The following is a 22,875-nucleotide window of genomic DNA, read 5'->3' as shown; positions in this document are numbered from 1 at the left end:
TTTGAACCATGTTTTAAAAATATTTGGACAAATGACCCATTTTCTGTTTGCTAAACCCAGTATCAAACTATTCAGGCTAAGCATTTACAAATCAGTCCTAGACGTTATGTTGTTGTAGTGTTTGATGAGTACCTGATAAGCTCAAAAGAACCCTTCAATACCCAGAAATGTGCAAATAAAATAGAGAAGTATGTACACTAATATATATACATATATCACAGTTTCACAAAAAATTAAATTATTAACGACAAAAAGCTAAGCTAGATATTCAATATTTAAATTATTAACGACAATCGATTTACAATAGTGTATATGATCTACGACCATTGTGAAAGACTAATGATTATTATGCAATCTATATAAACTATGCATTACTAATAGATATAGGACAAATGCTACACACCAGTTACAGATAAAAATAAAGCTCAACTGATCTATCTAGCTACATGATTAAAGTAAAACAAAAGCTACAGACTAAACAAATTCCTAAATGAAATCTAACCGAAATGCAAAATCAAAAGACTACAGGAAAAATATAGTTAGATCCTACAGATGTAAAAGAAAGTTCCTCATCTACCTAGGCTAAGGAAAAAGTGTAATGTGAACCCAATTACTTACCAGATAGTGTGACTAGGCAATACAATGAGCTATGGACCACAACACTTTAAACAAACTATAAAAAGAAACAAAAGTTAAAGATATAATCTACAGAACATGATGCAGGAACAACACACATATATACATACATTCAAATTTTAATGGAACACATACATACGAGGAACTCATCTAATAAGTAATAACACTACAATTAAATAGAAATCAAAGAAAAACATGCAAAGTTTGATAAAACGATACAGACATTTTTGTTTTCTTCAGAAAACAAAGGCTATGTACAAATCCTAACTACAACTAGTAAAGCAAAACCTTTTTAATCTAACTACACCATTTGCTAACTTCCCGACAGTGGCTTCAAAAACTTGGTAGGTTTAGAAACCTACAATTATAAACCGCAAGCGCACAGTGTTTAGAACATAGATAGAGGAAAATACAGGTCGATCCTATGGGAAGCTGGAACTATGTGATGCTAAATTCTAGGGTTCTACTAGTAGTAATTTCAACCGTAATGGGTATCGATTAACGACAAGATGAGGTAATGCTACAACAACTAAATATGATGAATAAAATCCAAAGAACAGAAATATTAGGGATTTGAATCCACTATATTGTTTACTAGAATATCCTAGTTAAGCAAATTTTTCTTTTTTTCTTTCCTAAAGCAAAGCTAGAGACAGTTATCCCTAACTTCACTCAATGATTTGATCGTGATAATACAAGGATATATATATGTGATTCGAATTTCAGCATCAAACTCGTGTCAACCGCTAGTATTAATTGTCCATTTTGAGGCACAACTAATCAATAGAGAACATGTTTGAACAAAGTATAAGATGAATCTGACTACCATGGATATATGACATACATGGTGAAGGTAGTGTATTATAATCCATAGAGATAGAGAAATTCAGAAATCATGTATATCAATCAAACCCATTTGCAAGAACAATCAACAAACAAGAGATATCAAATTAAACTTAGGCTTCATATCATCCCTAATTAGAAAATTAGAAAGAACTGAAAAATAAACCTACATACTACTATATTACTTGCTTCAACCGGCTAGTACGAGCTTATATTTTCATTTACAACTACTATACTACTGGAAGCTAGGGTTAGGTTCTGGTTTTAGGTGCTAGAACAGATGGATAATGATGTTTATGGGCGAGAAGGGAAGGAGGTGTCGGGTGAAAATGGGAGAAGAAGAAAGTTCTGATGGTGTTGAGCAGGAGCATCTAGTTTAATTCTTGGAGATGGTGAAGTATTCAATGTTGGGCAGTATCATCAATGTTGACGTTTTGACGATATGGACAATCACAGTTACAGAAGGCATCCTCATATGCCTTGGCTGCATCATGTGCAAAGAAAAGGTACCAAGTACACCACCATTTTTTGTTCGACATCTTATATGGACAAAACCTAATAAAATCACAAATAGGCCAAAGCAAAGACCCTTGAATCAGATTGTATATAAAGTTTTTTTATTTTTCTTCCATAATCAATAAGTATAGACCAAAACTTCGTGTACATGATGTGTAGAAGAGTTCTTGGACGATCTCAAAAATAAATATCAAGAAAAATCTATTTATATATGAATTATCCGAATCCGAATCCGAACAAGTATGAAAGTTGAAATTTATCTTTCAAGATATGATTTCAATATTATCATACTTCAAACTGGATGTAGTTGAGACCGAATAAGGATTTAAGATATCATACTTCGAACTGGAATGTAGTTGAGACTGATTGATCCTTCAAGTATTTCAGATGTAGTCGTGTTCTTATGGCTCATGAGCCTAACAAGATTCTACGCACTTGATTCCCTTAGATGACCCTTTAGATCCTAAGAGTTGCTTCAACCTCAGTTAGAACTTTTGACTCCTATTTGCCTCTAATAAACAAGCCTATTTGATTTTTCTTTTATTATGTTTCAATCTAGGTTTGGAAATATGTTTGCATAAACAAATTCCAGCAAACCTAACGGATCTGAAACACTTATGTTTTGTTAGAAGAGAATCCTAAATTACTAACCACCCCACAAAAATAATCCAAAAAAATCAAGGAAGAGTTTGTATATCTATCTTGAGGAATAACAAAGTTTGAGACGAACAACACTTTGTGATTTTTATCTATATTGTTCGTGAACTTCAATAACCAGCAGAACAAGATCCGGATACAAGAACTATCATGTAAAAGGTAGTCTGACCGCGCTTCACAAATCTCTAAGTGTCTTCAAAGTTGTAACCCTAGAATACAGTTTCATAGAGAAACCTAGGTTATAGAGGAAGACTATAACTTTGCAACTAGGACACAAGAGTGTCAAGGATTAAGAAATCTTGTTTCAAGAGTCTCTTTATTTATATATTTTCAAGGCTAAAGATATCTTTGAATTCAAGATAAGGTTGCTTGAGATTCAAGCAAACACTTTCTCAGTTTGAATGAATTTCTTATTAAGAATTCATGTAAGCATGTGAAAAGTCTTCCTTGAAATTAAACAAAAGAATATGCACTATGGTCCAGGGTTATGGAACCGTGCACAATAATAATCCATTGCGACAAGTATACCTTATAAGCACTAGCGATATTAAATAACACTCAAGATTAAACAAGCATCCACAAGCCCAAAGAGATTTTGTGAATAAAATTGTCTTAGAAGTGTCTATGCGAGTTGTAGCAAAAACGAACATAATCAAATAGGAAATTTCGTGACCTTATGCTAAAATGGAACTGTATAGGGTTGCAAACCTTTGGTAGTTTGCGAAGTCATGCCATACGAGTTTGCAAACCTTTTAAGCTCGCGAAATCAGATCATAGAGGTTTGCAAATTGTCCCTAATTTCCGAACTCACATGTAAAAGGTTCGCAAACTTCTACAGTTTGTGGAATTTCAGACTGACTAGGTAAAACATACAAGTATGTGTACATTGCACATAATTATATATTTCTCATTATATAACTCGAAACATTCACAATAATTATAGATAACATGTACTGTTACTTGGGTAATTTCCAAATGATAAATTTGAAACAAAAATAGTTTATGAACAATAAATTGTTCTAACTAATTAAGGATCTATGAACATTTGTTGCTTGAATCATATTTCGAGAGTTTAACCAAGACAAACTTGAACTCGATTTTTTTTTTGCAATATTAAAATCATACGACAATGTCTCATAAGATAGAATGGTATATGCAATGAGTAAACAAGATATGCCAGTCTTTAATACCTCTTTGTTGATGAAGTTGTTGCAAATGTCTTTGTTTGTTCTTCAGTCTTCAATCTTCGAGGGTTATTCATAAATATCTGATACTCAACTACCAAACTCTTATCCCAGTCAGAGACTTGACTTTAGTAGACTAGAAATTAGGATATAGTTTTGTACCTCCAACGTTGATAACAAGTTTGAGATAGCGAAACTTGCGAGTTTGACCGAGCGATGCTCTAATATCATGTCTCTGTAGTTTCCCAAGCTTTTGTTCATTACTTCCTAAGTAATTCATTCTTCTTGACATAACGAACATGTCGGTATATACTGACCATTCTAGATGTAGCTAACCGTTCATTCTTTAAGCCAACCCTCATTTGAACGTTAAACAGTAATATTGTTCCGACCAATGTTACTTATACGTCGTAAGCAACAATTTTGACATCTATTATACACTTAACTTAATTGTCGTGCTAATGTAGCTTCACAAAAATGACACTCAATAAGAAAGAGTGTCCATAAACAATGCGAAACAAAACACACAATAACATTTTGTTTATTTTGGACCTAATTCATAACCCAAATCTTTCTTGGCTCGAGAAATGCCAAACCGGTTGTTTCATAATAATTTTTTGATAGTTTACTTGGTCTAACTCGGTTCATACATATGACTCGGACATATTAGAGTCCGGTATTATTCCGTACCTAACTGGTGAGGCACGCATGAGACTGGTCCCAAAAAGGGAGATGCACCATTTCGTATTTTGTTTGTGAAAACTACAGGGAGACCCATTCTCCCAGATTTTTCCACTGAGAAACCCACGCTCAGAAAACTACAGGCGCGCACCCATTTTCTGGAAAAAAATTATTCTCAAACCCACAATTTCAAAAATTATGTTTTCGTCTGTTTTAATGGTCGAATTACACTTCTTCTTCAACAGAATAGAATAGAATCTCTACATTTTCATATCCTCTCACCCGAGTGAACTCGGAGAAGACCAGTTCCCCCCCTAAAACCTGTAAGTTCGATTCTAAAACCCTAATTTATGTGCTCATTCTTTGATACAGGATAATCTTAATCGATGGAGGAAATTCGAAACCCCTTTCTCTGTGCTCACATGTTACATCACAAAACCCTTCCTTTCTTCGTCATATCAGGGTTTGATTTGTTTCTTCTTCTTCTTCTTCATTTGTAAAGGAGGGTAGACATCATGTTTGTGTATACTTGGGAGGAGGATGAATCTAAAGATTTTGATATGAATGGTTGATTTTTCATTGGTGATGAGAAATTTGTCTAATTTTTGTTGACATTGAAGGGGATGAATTAGTTAATGGTGATGTGTTTTGTGAGGAATTTGGGAGTTAGAGAGATGGGTTTGTTAGTAGATTTGAGATGGAGATGTACATAAATATCTTACTTTCTATGAGATTTGGATTTGGGTTCATTCCAGATTATTTAAGAATTAGGGGTTAAGAAATTTGAAGTGTTTTGTGATGAAACTGATTGAGTTTAAGGTCGGAATCGAAGAAAAAGAAAATCTGAAGAATTGAATGGGGGAAGTTTGACGGATGCGATAAACTTATGTCCTAGTCTTGTTTCCATTTGGTTTAATTTATACGAAAATTGGTTGTGTGTTGATGCTTGTGGAAAATGTATAGGAAGATACCAATGCTTGTGGATAGAAAATGTGTTTTCCATTTGATCTTGTATACGAAATGACTAAAACAACCAGGAAAACAGAACTGAATGCTTACAGGAAATTGAAAACACAAGCCTAAACCACAACAAGATGGTGAACTCCTACACTGATTATGTATAATTGCTTGACAGGGACAAAGGCTGAGGATCCGCATTTACCTGCGGAAAATTTATAGGAAGTGCATCATAGTGATGAAGTGTGCAGCGCATGAAGTCCAAGACTACAGCATTTATCTGCAGGGAACTTGGAGATGCATAATCGGAGAATGACACATACATTAAACTCTAGGCAATTCCAGCATTGGTGGTGGTGTTTCGGGGACCTAGTTAAGTGCAGAAAGGATGATTGATTTCGTAATGTCAGGTCTCGACGGAAACATGAGCTTAATTTTCTCAAGCAATCATAGTCAGTGTTTGGTGTTCATCTTATAATTTGAGGCTCCACCATTTTTCTACAGGAGATTCATAGACAGATGAGTATAATTTGAGGCAATTCCAACACTGGGGGTTTCCTGTAACCTGGTTCAGTCTTGCAAGAGTTTGTTCACCAGTCTTTAGCCAGTTGAGTTCAACATGGGTGTTTCAGGGCAGCAGGTGTTACAGGCGGATTAGTTCAATCATACGGCTTAGTCCAACACATACAATCTGTTGCAAAATACTGTATAGTAGATTTCTGACATCCATTGAAGTACCCCACAGTATGTGAACTAGCTTGTATTTCATTCTCTAACAAAAATTCATTCAATAAAGCACTACAAAAACAGTTGCATAACCTGTTGTTGTCCATAATGGTTGAATAATCTGTTATGCAACTCTAAAAACAGTTGCATAACCTGTTATGCATCTACAAAATTTGTTGCATAACGTGTTATGCAGTCCGAAAAATGATTGCATAACACGTTATACAACAACATTTTTGTTAGTATTGAAACCAACAAAAAATAAGGTTGCATAACTTGTCATGCACCTACAATAATATCTACATAACATGTTATGCAGTCGTGAAAATGGATGCATAACCAGTTATGCATCCGAAAATATGACTGCATAATGCATTATGCATCGAGAAAATTGTCGCACAATCTTTTATGCATCGAGAAAATAGATGCATAACATGATATACATCCATAAATATGGATATATATATATATACTGCATTATGCATCAATTTTTTATACTCAAGAAGGGTGCGAAAAAAATGGGTACATGACTTGTTATAGATGCATAACTTTGTTATGCAGATGCATAATTTGTTATGCAGTCGAGAAAATGGTTGCATAATTCGTTATGCGTCTGCATAATGCGTTATGCATCCTTTTTGGTGGCTGCATAATGGTTATGTATCAAGTTTTCGAAATTTTTTCCTAAAACGATGATCACCTCCGATTTTTTCATGAAAAACAAAAATTTGATATTGTTGTTTGTACTCGTTGCGTAGCTCTCTTTAAAAGATTTCCAACCATATAAAATTTGTTAATTTCTAAGGTGCGGATTTTTAAAAATGTTATGTCCAAGTTGAGTTGTCAATTATACCCGTGATGCATAACTCAGTCATGCAGATGCATAATCCGTCATGCAGAAGTTTTTAATAATTTCACATAATTATGGGTGTCACGGAAATAATTATAGGTGTCACAGTCCCCAAAATTAATTATGGGCCTGAGAACGAGAATATTGTTTTTTTGGGTCTTCCCCTAATTTCCCCTAATAACAGGGTATGCAACCATTTTCAAAGCTGCGTCACAAGTAATGCATCCATTTTGACAAATACACATATAGTTACATATACATTTTAAAAACAAGGAAATAGTGGTGAAAAAATAAAAAATACACCCAAATTATAAATGATTTCTTATGAAATTTAAATCGAAATTCCATTCTCAGTGATACTATACATATGCTTATGGGAAGGATACATAATTATTAAAATTGACTGTACATTATTCTTAAAATTTTAGTACCCCCTAATTCTACATGGTCCTAATGTCCTATGGATATTTAGGATCTGTTCGGACACTATGGCCAGAAGAAAACAGTAGCTTGGAGATCTGATAGCATCTCCAGTGCTAGATTGCTGCTGTCAGAAAAAGAAAACCTATTTGCTAGTGGGGGTCAAGGGCTCGTGGTTACTTAAAGTCTTACTTCGGATTTTATTTTATTTTCTGAAAAATGGAATAAGTTTAGAACTTGGGGCTTAAAAAAGCTTGGTTTTTTGGGATTATATAGGGTCATGAAATAGTGATAGTGAACATCCTCTATTCAAAATATTTTTATAATGACTAATATGACCCCATTTGACTTGAGATAATAATTTTAATTAACATCACTAATTATGATTAACAAATCAATTTAGACTAATTCATTTCTTTTAAGTTAAGTGATGAAGATGAAAATCAAAACAACAAAAAAAATCAGAGGGAAGAGAAGAAGAAGAAGAAGACAAAAAAAAATTGGGAAAAAAATTGGAAATGAGTAATTCAAGCAATACTTTTGATGTAGGTGAACCCGAATCTTCAAAATACGATAACATATTAATTCCCATCAACAACGATCAGTTCTTTACTGATTTTTCAGAAAATCATGAAGTTTTTTCTCAAACTCAAAATAACATTTATGAACCTTACTATGATTTCGAAGGACCAACCCAAGAAGAAGAAGAAATCGAAGGAACAAATGCTCAAGATTACCAGGTATACCTTTATTCTAACTCGAATTTCAGTTTTAAAGCTCAGAGTGACAAGAAGGTTCGATTTTTTCCTTCCGAAAACCCTAGATTTCCAGCCGCCAAGTACAATCACGGCTGAGAACCCATGAACTCCTAGCCGTTATTCTGTTATACGGCTCACAATTGATGAACTCCCAGCCGTTATCAAAATGTTACGGATGGAACGATGAATACTCCTTGTCGTAACTAAACAATTACGGCCAGGTATTTTCTACGTGCATGGGAAGCATTTAATACTATCGGCGACGATTAGATATCCTGGCCGAAGATAATAAATGCTATTTAATGCTGTTAGCGTCGATTGAGTTGTCCGGCTGTATCTACTTTTACGACTCGTTTTCTAGGCCGTAAGCTGATACCGGGCAACTAACGGCCCGGAACTCCTAGACGTGAGTTGTTTACGGTTGGGAATATGACTAGTCGACCCAGACGTGTATGTTTTAACGGCCGGAATATCCCTGGTCGACCCAGCCGTGTAGGTTATTACGGCTAGATATTTACTTTTCGACCGAGACATATACTTAATGACGGCTGGGTATTTAATTTCGACCCAGCCGTTTCTGCGTGTTTAAAAAAATATTTTTTGACAAGCGATGTGACATATTTCATTTTATTATAGATTGTACCATACATTCCGGTGGAAGACCAAGAGGTCGTTATGGAAGATCAAGAGTTGGTTATGGAAAATCAACCCCCACTTGTGCAAGTATCCGAGGACACAAGTGCTTGATAGACGCATTTATGTGTCTAATATGTCTCAATTGTATGTATTGTTAGTGCTCGATTTTGTATTTATTTTGTTATTTTATGTCTTTGTAGGTATTTATAGAGAAATAAGCTCTAGCAGCAAAAATTGGCTCGAAAAGTGGTGTTTTACACCCCAGGATAAAGTACTAAAGGCACCCCAGAAATGCACCGGAAGCACCCCAAAAATGTGCCGGAGAAACCCTAGAAAAATTACTATTTACGCCCAAAAATTACTATTTGCATCCCATAAGGCAAGTGCTAAAGGGAAACCCGTACAGGATTAGGGGGGGGACATCTTCTTCTCAAATTCAAAACCAATTTTGGCGGGAAAACATTTCACTTCACTGGAAGAATTTCGATCGAATGTTTGGAGGAGTTTTTGTGTGATTCAATCGCTGAAACTTCATGCGTAGTCGTGATATGTCCTAACAGAGCTAGTATGGTTGTTTGTTTCGATCAAATTTAGATTGATAACTTGGTTTAATCCAAACAGGGAGTTGGAGGAAAAACATGAGCTTGCACGAGTTGTGAGGAATTTAAACGTGTATTGCACGTGTTTGGAAGAGTTGATCGATATTCTGGAGTTTGAAGAAGGTATAGAAGGAAAGAAATACAGCTGCAGACGCGTAGGAAAACGATTTTTGGAAACAATATATTTTCGAGAATAAAAGAAATAATGGGATTACATAAAGAGATTTTGGGAAATTCATTGTCGCAATGATGTATAAATAAGTTCATGGGATCACATAGAAGGGGGGGAGAGTTTGGGGTCGAGAGGAGAGCTCAGGAAGCGTGAATCAAGAGTTTTCAGAACTCTGTTGCTGCTGCTCGTGAAGAACAGGGAAACAACAACGGTTTCTTCATCCGTCGTAACGGTTTCTTCAAATGCTTGTCACAGTTTCTTCAACTGATTTGCAACATTTATCTTCATTGTAACAGTTTCTTCATCCTCTTCTGCAACATTTATCTTCATTGTAACGGTTTCTTCATCCTCTTCTGCAACATTATCTTCATATTTGTAACGGTTATCTTCATCATAACAGTTGAGATTTGAAACAGTCGGTCTGCAACGAGCATGTGTTGTTGCATATTTCCTGTTTCACTATTTTCTATTCTTGTAAACACTTTTTGAGCCATGAATGCATATTTTGAGTGTGCTTCCAACATGATGAGCTAAACCCAATCTTTTGGGGCGATGGAGGAAGCCATTCTTCCAAAAGTTATGTGGTAAAATTTATTTGAATTTATTTATGCAATTCTTTTATGATTATTTGCACCGAATGAAAATTGAGTAATGATTTTTATTAATTAGTTGTGTTTTCTCTTGATGAAGTATGCTTAGTTTATGGCTTTTGATACTTCATTCTTGCGATTAGCAATTGATGTTTTGAAAATCTAATTTAGGCAATGATTAGAATCACAATTTATTTTGATTGGAGTTATATTGTCTAGAATTGCATGATAAAAATTAACATTGAATTACATGAATTTTGGTGAATGGTGAAATCCTGAACCCCGGTCTCTCTAATATAATCAGTTTTAATTTGCTTTATTTTCTTTAGTTTTAAAATTTAAATCTAAAAGCACAACCTTTACAAGTCTTGAACGAACTCTATTATTTATTACTACAACAACTTTGAAAATACATCAAATTTTTGGCGCCGCCGACGCGGACTTGTCTTTAGGCTAGAGTTTTTAGATTTTTTTTTTTTTATTTGTTCTTCTTTACGTTTTTGGGTTTTTGTCTTTTTTCTTTCAGATTTTGGAATTTGGAGCGAAAGAAAATTTTGCCAATGCTTTTGGTGAATATTTAACGATTGGAGTAAAGGCAAAGCGAAAGGAGCGAAAGAAGAAGATTTTTTTTTTATATAAAAAAAAAGAGAAAAAAAAGAGAGACATTTTTATAGATTTTTTTTTAGACTTTCTTTTTCTTTTGCACTTTATATTTTTGGACTTTGGACTTTAAATTTTGGGACATTATTTTTTAAACCCTACGGAAGGGTGGTTTATATATAAATTGTTTGCAGAGAAGGACGGTGATTACGATATCACCTCGGCCCCTCGGGTTCGTACATGACATAGGAGTCGTGGCCCGAGTCGACTACAAAGGTTCATCCCCCGTCTGGTACGTGAGGTAAGTTTGTCGAAACACTCGTGAATCCCCTGTCAGCGAGTTACTGTCTTCCTTCGTATGTATATATGTTGAGGACTTGAAAACGGCTGCTTTAATTTCCTAGTAAAGGGCAAGGACTGGCCATACAAGATAAGGGTTCGGATTTCATCACCGTTCTCTTCTTGCCCGCCTTAGGAAAACGACACCAGACGCGAACTTAAGCCTAAACTTTTGACTAGAACGAGACCGATAGGGTAACGAGCTTAACAGGAAAGTCATTCGAAATATATTGGTTACTCTTTTAAGCATACTTCGAAGTTATTGACGGTTAATTTAAGTTGAATGCGTGACTGCGCCGCCTTATAATACCGGTGAGGACTTGGGTATCAAAGCTCCACCTAGCTTCCCTCGCCTCTATTCAACTTACTTTAACTCGGATTGATTCCAGAGGGGTTTGCTTAAATTGTAACGAATTCCCGTTTGAAGGATTAGAAGCTGGTCTAGAAACAATCTAAGTGGAGCCATCATGCTTTTTGTTTGCTAGAAATCTGTAGGTTAGCTGTGGTGGAGTCATCCTTGTTTGTGTTTGCATAAAACATCCCTTCCTTTTTAGGGATTTTCTTTTTGATTTTGTTTTTCTAGTGTATGCCCGAAGTTTTCAAACGGGCTTGGAAAAGAAACACTCTAGGTCGTTTGATTAGTGACAAATCTAGTAGTTCTTCTTGTGAAGGCGGGGAGATCGAAGACTCTTCTTTTGAGAGCCCCGTTTTTGGAAACTTCAGTTTTGAGAATCTGTCTCTTCGTGAGGAAAGTACCCCTAGTACTCCTAGTCCTTTGGTAGTGCCAGAAATGGCAACTTTGAAAGCTTTGCTAAACCCAACTAGGACCTCTCGTCCGTCTTGTATCAAGTTAGCTGAAACCGAGGCAAATTATGAACTGAAACCTGGGACTTTACAGATGCTCCCAATGTTTTTAGGGAAGGAGAATGAGAACCCCTATTTTCATGTTAGGGAATTTGAGGAAGTTTGTAGTACTCTGAAAATTAAAAACCTAAGTGATGATGCGTTGAAACTTAGGTTATTCCCCTTTTCCTTAAAAGATAAAGCCAAATCTTGGTGTATAGTTTGGACTCTGAGTCAATTGAAACCTATGACCAACTTACTTCTGCCTTTATACATAAGTTTTTCCCAAGGCATAAAACATCGTCTATTAGGACACAAATATGTACTTTTGCCCAACAAGAGGGAGAATCTTTATATAGGTACTTAGAAAGGTTCAATGACTTGATATCTCAATGTCCTCATCATGGTTTGGAGAAGGTTAGGTTAGTTCAGATCCTCTACGAGGGTTTAGATTATTCAACAACAACCATGGTTGAGTCCTTATGCACAGGTGGGTTTGAGAATAAAACTGTTGATGAAGCGATGACATTTTTGAATGAAATCGCCGATAAGACCCAACAATGGGAAAATAGTAGGGAACCCCAGAAAAAATTCTTCTAAGTAGAGGAAATGTTAATAGGGTAGAAGGATCTCATGAGTCAGATGCCAAAATAGCAGCTATAGCCAAAAGGTTAGAAGCCTTAGAATTAGGTCATTCTAGTGGTAAGTGGAAGAAATGAGCCTTTTTGGGAAGGCCATGCTTTTGAAGAGCAAGCCAATGCTCTTTATAACAACACTAGGTTTGATAACCGACAGAAGTTTGACCCATATTCAGAAACCTATAACCCTGGATGGAGAAACCATCCAAACCTTTCTTGGTCCAAGGGCCAGAATCAAGGTCAGTCTAGTAATGCTCAGGTTCCCCCAGGTTTTGGCTATACTAAGAATCCTTCAGCTCCGGCACAGTTTCAGAACCCTTCGGATAAGAAGATTATGAGTTTAGAAGAGTCTCTTGCTTTGTTAACTCGTAACACTGTGCAATTTCAGCAATCTGTTGCTCAAGGTTTAGAAGAAAATAAGAGAATAGGTCAGGCTAACTCTCAGGCTATTTCCGAGTTGAAAACCCGGGTTAGTCAGATAAATGAGTCTTTAAGAGAAAGAGGTAAGTTTCCTAGTCAGACTCAACCCAACCCTAGAGGAATTAATGAAATAGGTGAAAGACCATCTGATCATGTGAATGCTATTAAAACCCTTAGGAGTGGTAGAGAGATAGACAACAAGGTTTCCATGCCTGATAGTGAACATGCTGCAGTTCACCCTTCTTAAACAGAAACTGAGGAGAATGATAGAGTCTCTAAAGAGATCAATGAGGGTCATATTGAGCCCGGCTTTGTCCCTAGAGCCCCATTCCCACAGCTGCTAGTTCCAACTGAGAGGGAGTCCAATTTTAATGATATATTGGAGGTTTTTAAGCAGGTAACTGTCAACCTTCCACTACTAAATGCAATTAAGCATATTCCCTCTTATTCCAAGTTTCTCAAGGATATGTGTATGCGAAAGCGAAAGCTTAATGTCCAGAAGAAAGCCTTTCTAGCTAGTCACGTGAGTTCTATTATTCAGAATACCACTACTCTTAAGTATAAAGACCCAGAGTACCCTACCATTTCTTGCACAATAGGTAAATACCGTGTTGAGAAAGCGTTGCTTGACTTAGGAGCTAGTGTGAACTTACTACCATATCATGTGTACCTTAAGCTAGGACTTGGTGAGATGAAACCTACCCAGATGACACTTCAGTTAGCTGATAGGTCCTTTAAAATTCCTCGTGGTGTGATCGAGGATGTTCTCATAGAGGTTGACAAGTTTATTTATCCAGTGGATTTTGTTATACTAGATACCCAACCTGTCCCTGACCCAGAGAACCAGATACCGGTAATTTTAGGTCTCCCGTTTTTAGCTACATCCAATGCGATCATTAACTGTCGAAATGGTATTATGAAATTGTCTTTTGGTAATATGACTATTGAGCTGAACATTTTTAATATTAGTAAGCTACCCTCCGAACTAGATGACTCGAACATAGAAGAGGTGAACATGATAGGAACATTAGTCGAGGAGTCATTACCAAACACTTTGTTAGAAGATCCATTAGAGAAATTCCTAGCTTACTTTTGGATTGATTTTGATGATGATAATGTGATTAATGAGGTGAATGCTTTGTTATATTCAACCCCTTTGTTAAATACTAGTAATGGGTGGAAACCTAAAGTCGAACCACTACCAGTTTCTGAGTCTACCCTAGTTCCTTCGTTAGAAGAGCCTCCTAAGTTGGACCTAAAACCATTGCCAGATTCCCTGAAATATAGGTTTTTAGGCCCGTCTGAGACTTTACCTGTAATTATTTCTTCCATCTTGGATAGTGACCAGGAAAGTAGGCTAGTAACTGTCCTTCAAAACAACAAGAAAGCTGTAGGGTGGACCATAGCTGACGTTAAGGGTATAAGTCCCACTGTTTGTATGCATCAGATCTATTTAGAGAGTGATACCAAACCTTCTAGGAAGATGCAACGTCGACTAAACCCTAATATGAAAGAGGTAGTTCGAAACGAGGTCCTTAAGTTGTTAGATGCAGACATTATCTACCCTATTTCAGACAGTAAGTGGGTCAGCCCCGTTCAGGTTGTTCCCAATAAATCTGGTATTACTGTAGTCCAGAATGATAAAAATGAGTTAAACCCGACCCGACCCGAGTGACCACTTTCCCCTTCCCTTCATCAACCAGATTCTAGAGAGATTAGCTGGACATAGTCACTGCTGCTTTTTAGATGGCTATTCTGGATATAATCAGATCGTTATTGCCCCAGAAGACCAGGAGAAAACCACTTTTACCTGTCTCTTTGGTACCTTTGCGTATAGACGCATTCCTTTTGGGCTTTGTAATTCCCCTGCGACTTTTCAGCGTTGCATGATGAGCATATTTTCTGACATGGTAGAACGGTTCTTAGAGGTCTTTATGGATGATTTTTCAGTGTTTGTTTCGTCTTTCGATGAGTGCTTGCATCATTTGTCACTAGTGTTGGCTAGGTGTAAGGAAAAGAATTTAGTGCTTAATTGGGAGAAATGTCACTTCATGGTTCGTTCAGGATTTGTTTTAGGGCATATCGTATCTTCTAAGGGTATAGAGGTAGATAAAGCCAAAGTTGACCTTATTAAAACTTTACAGGTCCCAAAAACCGTAAGAGATAATAGGTCATTCTTAGGGCATGCAGGTTTTTACCGTCGATTCATTAAGGATTTTAGCTTAATTTCTAGACCTCTTTACAATTTGCTTGAAAAAGATGTTAAGTTTGTCTTTGATGATGCTTGTTTAGAGGCTTTTGAGAAGCTTAAGAATTTACTCACTACCGCCCCCATAGTCCAGGCACCCAACTGGAACCTACCCTTTGAGATCATGTGTGATGCTTCAGATTATGCCATTGGTGTAGTGCTAGGTCAACGAGAAAACAAATTACTTCATGTGATTTACTATGCTAGCAAAACTCTGAATGATGCCCAGTTGAACTATACCACTACTGAGAAGGAACTGTTAGCCATTGTGTTTTCCTTAGACAAGTTTAGACCCTATCTCTTAGGTTCTAAGATCATCATATATACTGATCATGCTGCTTTGAAATATCTTTTGTCTAAGAAGGATACAAAACCTAGATTGATTAGGTGGATCCTTTTGTTGCAAGAGTTTTCTCCAGACATTATAGACAAAAAGGGTGCCGAAAATGTTGTAGCAGACCACTTGTCTAGGCTAGTTGTTAGTTCCCCTGATGATTCCCTTCCTATAAGGGATAGCTTTCCTGATGAACAATTGTTCTTTGTTACCCAATTACCTTGGTATGCGAATATAGTGAACTATCTTGTTACTGGTCGAATGCCCCAACATTGGGGTAAACAAGATCGTTCTAGGTTTTTAGCTGAGGTTAAGCACTTCTTCTGGGATGATCCTTATTTGTTTAAATATTGTCCAGACCAGATTATTAGGAGATGTATACCTGAGAGTGACCAGTACAGTATTATTTCCTTTTGTCATGATCATGCTTGTGGGGGTCACTTTAGTGCTAGGAAAACTGCTGCTAAGATATTGCAGTGTGGATTCTATTGGCGTTTTTTTTTAAAGACTCCCACAGTTACTGTGTGACTCGTGAACGTTTCCAGAAATTAGGAACCATTTCCCGTTGGGACATGATGCCCTTGAGCCCTATTTTAGTTGTGGAGGTCTTTGATGTGTGGGTTATTGACTTTATGGGTCCGTTTCCTAATTCTTTTGGTAACTTATACATCCTTGTCGCTGTAGACTATGTTTCTAAGTGGATTGAGGCGGTTGCGTGTAAAACCAATGACCATATGGTTGTGATTGAGTTCTTGAAAAATAATATAATTACACGTTTTGGTACACCGCGAGCTATAATTAGTGATGGAGGGTCGCACTTTTGTAATGGACCTTTTAGGCTTTTGATGAAGAAATATGGTATTACACATAAGGTAGCTACCCCGTATCATCCACAAACTAGTGGTCAGGTAGAAGTTTCCAATTGGGAGATAAAACGTATATTAGAGAAAACAGTTAATCCTAATCGGAAAGACTGGTCGTCTAGGCTTACTGATGCCTTATGGGCTTACCGAACTGCGTTTAAGACCCCCATTGGAATGTCACCTTATCGACTTGTGTATGGCAAGGAATATCACTTACTTGTTGAGTTAGAACATAGAGCTTATTGGGCTGTTAAGCAGCTAAATTTTTCACTTGATAAGGCAGGAGCCCATAGGAAACTCCAGCTCAATGAGTTGGAAGTGATTCATGGAGATGCATACGATAGTGCTAAGGAGTATAAGAACAAAATGAAACTTGTGCATGATAGAAATATCTTAAGAAAGTCATTTTCTTTAGGTCAAAAAGTTCTTCTGTATGATAACCGCTTGCATCTTTTCCCTGGGAAGTTACGTTCTCGGTGGACGGGTCCTTTTATTGTTCGCACTGTCTTTCCTCATGGAATTGTTGAGATCGAGACACCGGATGGTAGTAGTTCTTCAAAGGTTAACGGTAAGAGATTGAAACCCTTTTTAGAGCCCTTTCCTACAAATGATATTGAGGAGGTCCCTCTGGAGGACCATGTTTACCCTTGATTGACCATCTAGGCGATTGTATGTTGTTGTATATTAGTTTTTAATTTCTCTGTTCACCCAGGTATTATCTTTCCGACTTCTCTCTTTACTAATTCCTCATGTTACTTTACTGTTTGGTATTGCTCTTTCATTAGAAACATTGAGGACAATGTTAGATTTAAGTTTGGGGGTAGGGAAGAAACTTTTTGTTAGCTTTTATTTGTAATAAATAAACTCCAGAGCCTAGAAATTTATGCCTATTAAGGATGGCACTAAACAATCTAAGTGGATGGAAGCATTTTGGTTATAGGAGTTGAGGAACCAATCTGACTAGATGGCAACATCTAAAGAGTCTATTCATAAAAGCACAAAGCTCAGGTGTTAGAAATAACATGATAGTTTGACCATATCTCGTTGAGTCCTTTTCACTTCTGTTTTTATTTTGTTTTGTTTTTAAACTATGTTTCTCTAAGTGATTAGGTGGGGCTCACGATTCAAGTTGTTACCAATGCTAGGGTGAATTAGAGTGATCGAGATTCAAAAAAAAAGACCATACCATTAGACCAACTGGAATAAATTCAATAAAGTCGACCACTGAAACCCTTGTATATGCCAGTTGTGTTGACCTAGAGTTAGGATTATCGACCACTGGTACCCTTTTATATGCCAGTGTTCTGATATTAGTCAGACCGGTATCTCAGTCCATTAGGATAGGTTCATTTTGGCGGAGGCCTTCAGACAGATATGAGAAACACCGTTCACCTAGTAAACATCAAAACCATCTATGTTTTTCTATATCCATCTTATTGATCTATCCATGTGATTAGTTTTGACTCCGGATATTGATGTCCATAATGCGACTATCTGAGTAGAGATCTGTCACTTCACATGAATTTTAGTATGCTTGAGTGCAAACTCGTGTACAACAATTGGAATTTCGCATCAGGGTACTTCCTCCTATAGTCAATAAGTATGCCAACCAAGGAGATTCTTTAGTGCCTTCCAAGGTTCTGTGTAGATAGCTAGGGTCTGGAGTATAAAGGTTTTGTGGGTATACCTCTGGTAAGCCCTCCGGAGACTTCACTCTGCCACTAGGGACACCTAGGGGTTTAAAGGCTTATTGAATATGCTAAATGTAATCGACGATGCCTGCGACAGTGAGTTAGGATTTTATTTCTATTTTATTTTTGCTCGAGGACTAGCAAATAACAAGTTTGGGGGTGTTGATACACGCATCTATGTATCTAATATGTCTCAATTGTATGTATTGTTAGTGCTCGATTTTGTATTTATTTTGTTATTTTATGTCTTTGTAGGTATCTATAGAGAAATAAGCTCTTGCAGAAAAAATTGGCTCGAAAAGTGGTGTTTTACACCCCAGGATAAAGTACTAAAGGCACCCCAGAAATGCACCGGAAGCACCCCAAAAATGTGCCGGAGAAACCCCAGAAAAATTATTATTTACGCCCAAAAATTACTATTTGCACCCCATAAGGCAAGTGCTAAAGGGAAACCCGTACAAGATTAGGGGGAGGACATCTTCTTCTCAAATTCAAAACCAATTTTGGCGGGAAAACATTTCACTTCACTGGAAGAATTTCGATCGAATGTTTGGAGGAGTTTTTGTGTGATTCAATCGCTGAAACTTCATGGGTAGTTGTGATATGTCCTAACAGAGCTAGTATGGGTGTTTGTTTCGATCAAATTTGGCTGGGTAACTTGGTTTAATCCAAACAGGGAGTTGGAGGAAAAACATGAGCTTGAACGAGTTGTGAGGAATTTAAACGTGTACTGCACGTGTTTGGAAGAGTTGATCGATATTCTGGAGCGTAAAGAAGGTATAGAAGGAAAGAAATACAGCTGCAGATGCGTAGGAAAACGATTTTTGGAAACAATATATTTTCGAGGATAAAAGAAATAATGGGATTAAATAAAGAGATTTTGGGAGATTCAATGTCGCAATGATGTATAAATAAGTTCCTGGGATCACATAGAAGGGGGAGGGGGAAGAGAGTTTGGGGTCGAGAGGAGAGCTCAGGAAGCGTGAATCAAGAGTTTTTAGAACTCTGTTGCTGCTGCTCGTGAAGAACAGGGAAACAACGACGGTTTCTTCATCCGTCGTAACGATTTCTTCAAAAATGCTTGTCACAGTTTCTTCAACTGGTTTGCAACATTTATCTTCATTGTAACCGTTTGTTCATCCTCTTCTGCAACATTTATCTTCATTGTAACAGTTTCTTCATCCTCTTATGCAATATTTATCTTCATATTTGTAACGGTTATCTTCATCATAACAGTTGAGAGTTGAAACAATCGGTCTGCAACGCGCATGTGTTGTTGCAGATTTCCTGTTTCACTATTTTCTCTTCTTGTAAACACTTTTTGAGCCATGAATACATATTTTGAGTGTGTTTCCAACATGATGAGCTAAACCCAATCTTTTGGGGCGATGGAGGAAGCCATTCTTCCAAAAGTTATGTGGTAAAATTTATTTTTGAATTTATTTATGCAATTCTTTTATGATTATTTGCACCGAATGAAAATTGAGTAATGATTTTTATTAATTAGTTGTGTTTTCTCTTGATGAAGTAAGCTTAGTTTATGGATTTTGATACTTCTTCTTGCGATTAACAATTGATGTTTTGAAAATCTAATTTAGGCAATGATTAGAATCACAATTTCTTTTGATTGGAGTTATATTGTCTAGAATTGCATGATAAAAATTAACATTAAATTACATGAATTTTGGTGAATGGTGAAATCCTGAACCCCGGTCTCTCTAATATAATCAATTTTAATTTGCTTTATTTTCTTTAGTTTTAAAATTTAAATCTAAAAACACAACCTTTACAAGTCTTGAACGAACTCTATTATTTATTACTACAACAACTTTGAAAATACATCAAATTTTTGGCATCATAGTAAACAAGTTACAGCCACCACCTTTCAAATAATTTGCGAGTGTAGTGGAAAGTATTAGAGTCATTGGAAAAAGGGTAGTGAGTATAAACCACAAGGAAGAAGGGACGTTATAATACGAAGAAATGTGGATGCCCTTTTAAGCTTCAATTTAAATATAACGATGATAATAAAGTGTGGTTTATGGTGGAAGTTGTCTCGGGTTATCATAATCATCCTATTCCAGAGGGTTTGATCAACCATCCTTATTCGGCAAGTCTCAACCCCTTAGAAAAGGAGTTAGTATGCATGTTGAGTAAAAGACGCACAAGACTTGTTGATATTCTTAGTGGCGTGAAAGTGTTAAACCGTCAAACTCATCCTCATTGGCAACTATCTATAATGAAAGAGAAAAATTTAGAAATGAGACATGGAAAAAAAGGGTGCTTATGCAGCAATTATTGTTTTTGTTTGAGGAGGCAAAGTACTCTACCGCCTATTATATGAATGAATAAAAGGAAGTGGAATATCTTTTCATCGCGAATCCGGAATGTGTACAATTGGCAAGATGCTTTCATCAAATTCTCTTATGGATTGCACGTATAAAACGAACAAGTATAACATGCCGATATTGAACTTTGTTGGGAAAACATCTACCAAGTCGACATATATCGTCGCGTTTTGTTTCTTGAAAGACGAGACAAAGGAAAGTTATACGTGGGCATTGCAAAAGGTGAAGTTATTGTATCAAGAAGGTTATACTCCTAAGATGTTGATTACGGATAAGGAGCAATCATTGATGTGGGCCATACCACGTGTTTTCCCCTACGCGCGCCATCATCTTTGCACGTTTCATCTATGGATCAATGTACAAACTAATTGCAAGAGGGTTATTTGGCCAGCAAGGAAGACCGAGATGAAGAAGATTAAGAAACTACCCGAGGAGAAACAATAAGAAGAGAAAGATAAGTTTAAGATCAATGACAAAATAGTCTAGGTGAAATGGGCGGATTTTCAAGGAGGTTGGGAACAATTAATATGGTCGCTCACGGAAGAAGCTTTTTTTCCTAAGGGAACGTTTTGTATTGGAAAAATGGGATACCTACCCGGATGTTATAGCATATTTGAAGAACGAGTTATTGAATCCTGATGCGTGTCGTAACCACATCAAATTAATTAATATTTTTCTCACTAATTAACAAGTAATATAGCGATAGTAAGGATCGTTCCCACGAGGAGAAAGAGGTTTTAGTTGTCTTATAATGTCACAAAAAAGAGGGGTTTTAGATTTTATAAAGTAAAAGAATAAACAAAGCAATTAAAAAAAAATAAAATTGAAATCAATAAGAAAGATTAGATCAGGGAATCCTTCTTCGTTGCAAAATAATGATTCAAGTTATGTTCTTTTCCACTTTTTATTAGTCACATATTATCACCAACCGTAGGTAAAGCAGCTCGCTCAGTGCTAAACCCCTAAATCCCTAGTATCACCGGATATGGAAGTTCTCGACTACCGAATTCTATTCACCAAACCACCTAGTAGTAGCTCACTCAAGATGTAATTTAGTTAAATGCATTAAGATTTATGAATTTATTAAGTTGATATTAGTAGTTAGACTCTTAGCTCAAGGTCTACTTGCTAACGTTTTTTCACACACAATTGCTCCACGGAATCCCTCCGTAAGGTCTCGTGTTTGCTACTTATGTAAAGAGTCAAGAAACGATTACGTATCCCCTAACTTTCACTAGATATAGATCAAATTAACAAATCAATTTAGTGTGCATCCTAAACGACCTATCAATCAACCATGAATGTATCAACATTCCTTTTAGTAAAAACGAACGATAATCATGTGAAAACTTCAAAGTAGATTTAAAACAAAACTCAAAACATGTTAAGAACTAGGAATTCATCCTCAATCAATAAAATTAGCTACTCATGCTAAGGAGTTCACACAAATAATAAAGAAAAGAGAAGTGTTGTGTGTGTAAAAGGCGTGTTAAAGTTGTGTAGAGAACTTCTCTATTTATAGGCTTCAATTTCCTAGCAATCCTCTTAGGAATACAATCCTCATTCCATAATAACACCACTTTCTCGATTTGAGCCTAATTCAAATTTTAAGTCCAATTCTCCAAATCTTCCATCTTCTCTTTCCATATCCAAGCCCAATTCTTCATCTAATTTCAAGTCTAAGTCTTCACACCCATGAGAAGAATCCACACAAAAGGCTACAATTTTGGGTCGCCGGAATAGTTCTTAGGATCACCGGAATCCGTACTGGAATGGCACCGGAATAGTGATGCTGGTCGCCAGAATCTTCTTCTCAGTCACGGAATATTCTGTCAGAGGACGTTAAAGTTAACAGCTGACATAACGGTCTTCTGTTAGTAAACTGGGTCAAATAAAGGGTAAGTCAGACACCGAGTCAGCATCTTACTCGGTCTTACTGGATACTAACTCAACTGAGCCACAAGCTGGATCGGTCATCGCCGGTCTGAGTTGACTCGCCATAGGAAATATTTAGACAGAGTTTCCTCTGTTTTCTGGACATTTCCAGACCAATTTCAGGCCATTACTTCTGGTCTTCATCCTGTGACAATCCTAACATTCATATAGTTAATTTCAAGCTGCATTCCATCATTCCCTGTAACAGCAACACCATGACAAACCCAATTATGTTCTCTTCATCCTGATTCATTTCAGCACCATCATTTGTCACAGCTGTAGCAGCAGGACCATCCATCAAATCCCAATTCTTCTTCATCTCCTCTTAAAATCAACCGCATGACCCATTTTATCACATATTCAAACCCATCTCAACACTCAGCAAAACCCA

The sequence above is a fragment of the Papaver somniferum genome, chromosome 5 (genome assembly GCF_003573695.1).
Source record: "Papaver somniferum cultivar HN1 chromosome 5, ASM357369v1, whole genome shotgun sequence".
Taxonomy (NCBI): domain Eukaryota; kingdom Viridiplantae; phylum Streptophyta; class Magnoliopsida; order Ranunculales; family Papaveraceae; genus Papaver; species Papaver somniferum.
The sequence above is the reverse complement of the archived record's forward strand: the minus strand, read 5'-3'. Positions refer to the sequence as shown.